Genomic DNA, 8,267 nt, shown 5'->3' with positions numbered 1-8,267 from the left:
AATACTTACAATATTGATAAAACTAATAATACTAGTTACACAGAATAGGTACATTCAAATAAGTTAAGAAAAAGTCCAAGGGACAGATGCACCATCCGTGGTTAACTAGAAAGGTTAAAAATAGTATCAAACTTAAAGAAAAAAAGTATATAATTGTGCGAAGATAAGTGGAAGGCCAGAAGATTGGATAGAGTATAAGGAACAACAAAGGATGACTAAAAGATTAACAAGGAGGGGAAAATTAGAGTGCGAGAGAAAGCTAGCCAGAAATTTAAAAACTTCCTTGGATCTAACACTATCTCTAATTTCCCTTGTAAGCCGTGGTTTGGCCACATTTCCTGTTTTACTTTTGCGCCAGACAGGAATAAACAATTGTTGCAGTTCACCCATGTGTTCTTTGAATGTTTGTCATTGCCTATCCAACGTCATCCCTTTAAGTAACGTTTCCCAATCTATCATAACCAACTCACGCCTCATACCATTGTAGTTTCCTTTATTAAGATTCAGAGCCCTAGTCTCAGAATCAACTACGTCACTCTCCATCTTGATGAAGAATTCTATCTTTTAAGGTCGCTCATCCCCAACGGGCCTCACACAACTAGATTGCCAATTATTCCTTTCTCATTACACAATACCCAGTCTAGGATGGCCTTCTATCTAACACAAAACCAGAAACAGAAATACCTGGAAAAACTCAGCAGGTCTGGCAGCATCGGCGGAGAAGAGTACAGTTGATGTTTCGAGTCCTCATGATCCTTCAACAGAACTAAGTAAAAATAGGAGAGGGGTGAAATATAAGCTGGTTTAAGGGGGGTGGGGGGGAGGGGGAGAAGGGGGGTGGGGGCGGGGGTTGTTGGGACAAGCAAGCAGTGATAGGAGGAGATGTCACAGACAAAAGAACAAGGAGGTGTTGAAGGTGGTGATATTATCTAAAAGAATGTGCTAATTAAGAGTGGATAGCAGGACAAGCAAGGTACAGATAGCTCTAGTGGGGGTAGGGTGAAATAAGACTAAAAGGGCATAAAAGGTATAGATTTAAAAATAATGGAAATAGGTGGGAAAAGAAAAATCTATATAAATTATTGGAAAAAACAAAAAGGAGGGGGAAGAAACGGAAAGGGGGTGGGGATGGAGGAGGGAGTTCAAGATCTAAAATTGTTGAACTCAATATTTAGTCCGGAAAGCTGTAAAGTGCCTAGTCGGAAGATTGACCTCTCTGTCTCAATTTCTGGTGATAGACTGTCCATCAATATCCATCACAAGCCTACCGACTCCCACAGCTACCTCGACTACAGCTCCTCACAACCCGCTTCCTGTAAGGACTCCATCCCATTCTCTCAGTTCCTTCGACTCTGTCGCATCTGTTCTGATGATGCTACCTTCAAAAACAGTTCCTCTGACATGACCTCCTTCTTCCTTAACCGAGGTTTTCCACCCACGGTAGTTGACAAGTCCCTCAACCGTGTCCGGCCCATCTCCCACGCATCCGCCCTCACGCCTTCTCCTCCTTCCCAGAAACATTATAAGGTCGCCCTTGTCCTCACTCATCACCCCACCAGCCTCCGCATTCAAAGGATCATCCTCCGCCATTTCCTCCAACTCCAGTATGATGCCACCACCAAACACATCTTCCCTTCACCCCCCTGGCGGCATTCTGTAGGGATCGTTCCCTCCATGACACCCTGGTCCACTCCTCCATCACCCCCTACTCCTCAACCCCCTCCTACAGCACCTCCCCATGCGAACGCAAGATATGCAACACCTGCCCCTTCACTTCCTCTCTCCTCACTGTCCAAGGGCCCAAACACTCCTTTCAAGTGAAGCAGCATTTCACTTGCACTTCCTTCAACTTAGTCTACTGCATTCGTTGCTCCCAATGCGGTTTCCTCTACATTGGAGAGACCAAACGCAGACTGGGTGACCGCTTTGCAGAACACCTTTGGTCTGTCCGCAAGCATCAGCCAGACCTTCCTGTCGCTTGCCATTTTAACACTCCACCCTGCTCTCTTGCCCACACGTCTGTCCTTGGCTTGCTGCATTGTTCCAATGAAGCTCAGCGCAAACTGGAGGAACAGCACCTCATCTTCCGACTAGGCACTTTACAGCCTTCCGGACTGAATATTGAGTTCAACAACTTTAGACCTTGAACTCCCTCCTTCATCCTCACCCCCTTTCCGTTTCTTTCCTCTCCTTTTTGTTTTTTCCAATAATTTACATAGATTTTTCTTTTCCCACCTATTTCCATTATTTTTAAATCTATACCTTTTATGCCCTTTTGGTCTTATTTTACCCCACCCCCACTAGAGCTATCTGTACCTTGCTTGTCCTGCTATCCACTCTTAATTAGCACATTCTTTTAGATAATATCACCACCTTCAACACCTCTTTGTTCTTTTGTCTGTGACATCTCCTCCTATCACTGCTTGCTTGTCCCAACAACGCCCCCGCACCCCTCTCTCCCTCCCCCCCAACCCCCCTTAAACCAGCTTATATTTCACTCCTCTCCTATTTTTACGTAGTTCTGTTGAAGGGTCATGAGGACTCGAAACGTCAACTGTACTCTTCTCCGCCGATGCTGCCAGACCTGCTGAGTTTTTCCAGGTATTTCTGTTTCTGGTTTTGTTTTGGATTTACAGCATCCGCAGTTTTTTGTTTTTATCTCTATTATTATTTGGCCTGTTCTCTAGTTGGTTCCTCAACGTATTGGTCCAGAAAACCATCTCGTATACACTCCAGGAATTCTCCTCTACAGTATTGTTACTAATTTGATTTGCCCAATCTATATGCAGATTAAAGTCACCCATAATTACAGATGTTCCTTTATTGCATGCGTCTCTAATTTTCTGTTTAATGCCATTCCCAACATCACCACTTCAGTTTGGGGGTCTACATACAACCCCCACTAACGTTTTTTGCCCCTTAGTGTTTATCAGCTCTACCCATACAGATTCCACATCGTCGGAGCCAATATGAAATCCTCACTTTTGCGTTAATTTCCTCTTTAATCAGCAATGCAACTCCACCGCCTTTACCTGAATACCCCTGGATGTTCAGTTCCCATCCCTGGTCACCCTACAGCCATGTCTCCGTTATGCTGACTATATCATACCTGTTTACATCTATTTGCGCTGTTAATTCATCCACTTTATTGCGAATGCTCCTTGCATTAAGGCTTTTCTTTTTAACATTATTTATCCCGTTCCCGCTATTTTTCACTGAGGCCCTGTTTGATTCTTGCCCTTGATTTCTCTGCTCATCAGTTTTCTTATTCCCTTCTGTCTTTTGTTCTTGTCCTTGATTTCCCCTCCTCTGACTCCTTGCATAGGTTCCCATCCCTCTGCTATTTTAGTTTAAAACCCTCCCCAACCACTCTAGCAAATATTCCCCCTAGGACATCAGTTTAAGGTAATCAGGCAGAGTCAACATGGTTTTGTGAAAGGGAAATCATGGTTAACCAACTTGGACCATAAGACAGAAATGGAGCAGAAATTAGGCCATTCGGCCCATCGAGCCTGCTCCACCATTCAATCATGGCTGATAAGTTTCTCAACCCCATTCTCCCACCTTCGCGCCGTAACCTTTGATCCCCTTACCAATCAAGAACCTAACTATCTCGGTCTTAAATACACTCAATGACCTGGCCTCCACAGCCTTCTGTGGCAATGAATTCCATAGATTCACCACTCTCTGGCTAAAGAAGTTTCTCCTCATCTCTGTTCTAAAAGGTCTTCCCTTTACTCTGAGGCTGTGCCCTCGGGTCCTAGTCTCTCCTACTAATGGAAACATCTTCTCCACGTCCACTCTATCCAGGCCTTTCAGTATTCTGTAAGTTTCAATCAGATTCCAGCTTTTTCCTCTCAAATTGCAGGGTAAATTCTATCATATTATGGTCACTTCCTCCTAAGGGTTCCTTCACCTTAAGCTCCCTTATCAAATCTGCCTCATTACACATCATTAAATCTAGAATTGCCTGTTCCCTAGTGGGCTCCACCACAAGCTGCTCCAAAAAGCCATCTCGTAGACATTCCACAAATTCCTTTTCTTGGGATCCACTACCAACCTGATTTTCCCAGTCTACCTGCATATTGAAACCCCCCAGGATCACCGTAACCTTGCCGTTCTTATCTCCTGGTGTATCTTGTGCCCCACATCCTAACTACTGTTCGGAGGCCTGTGCATAACTCCCATTATGTTTTTTTTTACCTTTGCGGTTCCTCAACTCTACCCACACAGATTCTACATCATCTGACCCTACATCATTTCTTGCTATCGATTTAATTTCATTTCTTACTAACAAAGCAACCCCACTCCCTCTGCCAACCTGCCTATCTTTTCGATATTATTGGAGTTCTTTGAGGAAGTAACATCAAGCATCAAGCTAACTGGCCTATAGTTTCTCTCAGAGGGCCGTGGGTCTTTGGAACTATAAATTCAGAGAGGGGAATGTGCAACGAGACCCGAGTGTCCATGTACACCAGTCGCTGAAGGTAAGCATGCAGGTGCAGCAGGCAGTAAAGGCGTCAAATGGTATGTTGGACTTCATAGCCAGAGGATTCGAGTACAGGAACAGGGATGTCTTGCTGCAATTGTACAGGGCCTTGGTGAGGCCACACCTGGAATATTGTGTGCAGTTTTGGTCTCCTTATCTGAGGAAGGAAGTACTTGCTATAGAGGGAGTGCAGCGAAGGTTTACCCTAATGATTCCTGGGATGGCGGGACTGACATATGAGGAGAGATTGAGTCGATTAGGATTACATTTGCTGGAGTTCAGAAGATTGAAGGGGGGATCTCATAAAAACCTATAAAATTCTAACAGGACAAGACAGGGTAGATGCAGAAAGGATGTTCCCGATGGTGGGTGAGTCCAGAACCAGGGGTCACAGTCTGAGGATATGGGGTAGACCATTTAGGACTGAGATGAGGAGAAATTTCTTCACTCAGAGAGTGGTGAGCCTGTGGAATTCCTTACCACAGAAAGTAGTTGAGACCAAAACATTGTATGTTTTCAAGAAGGAGTTAGATATAGCTCTTGGGGCGAAAGGGATCAAAGGATATGGGGAGAAAGCAGGAGCAGGCTATTGAGTTGGATGATCAGCCATGATCATAATGAATGGTGGAGCAGACTCGAAGAGCCGAATGGCCGACTCCTGCTCCTATTTTCTATGTAACACTCTTCCTGAAAAGGCAATGGAAGCAGAGTCTTTGAATATTTTTAAGGCAGAGTTGGAGGGATTCTTGGTAAGCAAGGGGCTGATAGGTTATCGGAGGTAGGCAGGATGCAGATTTGAGGTGACAATCAGATCAGCCATGATTTTATAAATGGCGGAGCAGGCCCGAGGGCCTGAATGACCTATTCTTGCTCCTTGCTCATATGTTTGTAGCAGGCTCAAAGGGCCAAGTGGCCTACTCTTGCTCCTAACTCATATGTTCATATGCATGTACTGTTCTGATCGTATCTTTTATTATCAGACCTACCCGACCTCTTTTTCTTTTTCTCCTGCCCTTTCTAAATGTCAAATACCCTTGAATATTCAAGTCCCAGCTGTGTCTCTGTAATGGTTATCATACCATACTCATTTACTTCTATTTCTGCCATCAACTCATCCATCGTGGTACGAATGCTACATGCATTCAAGTAAAGAGTCTTTAATTTGGTCTTATTTGCTGGTGCACTTTTATATTTGTATACTCTGTCTCTTCCTGTCATAATCCGGTCATCATATTGCTAACCTGCACTATTGCCTTGTCCGTTCTTTTTGGCTTTTCAAATCTCCCCTCACGTGAACCCTCTCCACACTATTTCGTTCAAAGCCCTCTCTAAAGCCCTAGGGGCTCTAGGGTACGGCAAGTACACACAATGTAACTTTGTGATTCAATACAACAGAACTTGGTACTCATCTAAATTGAGGAGTTAACGTAGGCGAGGTACCCATGGGATCCTGCTTGGTAAACCCACCCATCTCTCTCTACCCCCAGGGATTCGAATCGATAACTATCGTGGAAGGAAGTTTTTGGGTAGTACTCTTGGGATATTGTCATTAGGAATTTAATCACCCCATCCTCTCCTCCACTCTGGGGTTGGGTGACTACAAGCTCTCGTAATTCCGGGTGCAGGTTTATTAGATTCAATTGGGATATTGACTCAAACACATGTTCGGGGACAGTCCCAAACTTGATGTCTTCGATATCTGATTTTATCTTTTCAATTAAATCTCAGGCCAACATGTCGCAAGCCCTTCCCTGACTTTGAGAGTCGGCAACTTCAATGAGCCCTTGTGCGGAGATGTCCAGGGTTTCCAACAGCCCCTCCCCTTGTATACTAATAGCTGTTAAAGCATATTCTGTCCCATATGTGTTAAACCGCAGTCCTTTGGTTGCTTCGGTAGCTATTTGTGATGCATAATTATTTAGTTCATAGAACTGAGCAGAGTTTACCACTGAATTCGCACTTCTAAAGAGACCTCCTATATCCCCCAACAGGCTCCTTATCCATCTTCCCCGCTTTCTTGCCCCCGGGGTAATTTGAGCCTTGTAATCCCCAATGATCTGTTCTAACCAATATTTAGCTTAATTTAGCAATATTTTACTTAATCGAGTTTCGGTGATTTCTACATGGTCCCTGTAAGACCGTTGCTAAACCTGTGAGATTGTACGTCACCTCTAGGGATACCATAGTGACATCATGCAACAGGGGTTTGGCCTTCCCGATCCTAACTATTCCATCTGGAGGGGGGTTTGTCATCTTAAGGCAGCGGGTTGGTTTTTGATATCCACAAGTATTCAGTTTAAAACATTGCCTACCATAACAATTATACCTATCTATTACATATTTAGATGTTTCTTGACAGTATTATCCCTCAGGACCGAGTTCCCAAATGAAGGGAGGTAGGTCTGTCCATCCGGCGATCATATTAATCTCCTGATTCATCCAAATACTTACTGGCGAAAAACTGGTAGGGGGTGCATGCATTCTACATCCCCCATACCACCAACCCGGTCCAGTCATATTGTCATAAATCCCAGTTATTGTTACTCCGCTGCTCATGTCTGTGCTTATGCTTAGCGAGATATTACTGGGCGAGTGTATCTCGCTGGGGTGTATCCTCAAGAGTGCATTTGCCATTTTATCATTGTCCTTGCCCTTGGGTAGGTACCACCACCCCGTGAAGTTCCCTTTGGTACATTCGAGTGGTGTTATCCGGACCGGACCGGCTGCCCTGGTGCTGATAAATGTAAATTACTCTTACAACCTTTTGTGTTGTCACACGTGGGGTCCGGTTTCCAATTGTTTGTTTGATGTGTTCTAGTAGTGACTTGATCCGTAATCCAGGTGTTGGGCCATGTTATCCATTCCCCAATTCCTCCTCGGGGGAGTAGTACGTATTGTCCTCCAGGGTGGAGGCAGATGTCGTTGTCGACGTCAATGCTCGGTGCCTGCCATGCCAGTACTGACAGACCCACCACCAGGAGCGTAGACCTGTGGAGACATCAACATCGACTCCTGTTGTCCGGGTTACCGCTGGGTGATTCGTCATATACCTTTAACTGTGTGTAATGCCTCCATTTACTTCCCATTTTCATTTCTACAAGTGCACATGTATCACCTGTCATAATTACCTCGTAAGAGCTAATGTAACTTATACATATCAATCCCAAATCAGCTTGGAAGCTGGTGATAAGGGTTACCCGCTACCAGTCTGCAAGGGGGTGGTACAAAGGTTGGTTCATCTCAAACAAAGACAAGCCCTTTTTTATCTTTACGATATCTTCAAATTGCAATTTTTGCCAGGAATCTCAACTCAAACCTTATACTCAAAACTTTGGAACGTTTGAGGATACTTTTCCTTTAATCTAATACTGGGCTTTCGACTCTAAAGTGCTGGGCTACACACACAAATGACAATTTAGGGAAGAAAACACATTAAAGTTCACATACAAATGCTTCCTTGCACACAAACAAACACATATATAAAGATATGTATTTATATATTCCTATAACATTGAACTTAATGACTTAAAACTCTCATACTCTAAACGAAACATCAAGGAGCTGTGGGGGGAATAAAGGGATCTTGGAGGCTCCACCTATAGGGACAATCAAACTGACTGAAGCTCACATTTCCTCTGCTCCTGCCTGTCACTGCTCATTAACCTCCCCCAAACCACCCCCCCACCCTCTTTCCTCTCTCTCTTCAGCACAAACAGCTCTTGTAATTTAGATCAATTCATTAAGTTATAAAAAATTCAGAAGGGTCCTTTTGGGTCCC

This window comes from Cetorhinus maximus, chromosome 17 (assembly GCF_964194155.1).
Source record: "Cetorhinus maximus chromosome 17, sCetMax3.hap1.1, whole genome shotgun sequence".
Lineage (NCBI taxonomy): Eukaryota > Metazoa > Chordata > Chondrichthyes > Lamniformes > Cetorhinidae > Cetorhinus > Cetorhinus maximus.
The sequence above is the reverse complement of the archived record's forward strand: the minus strand, read 5'-3'. Positions refer to the sequence as shown.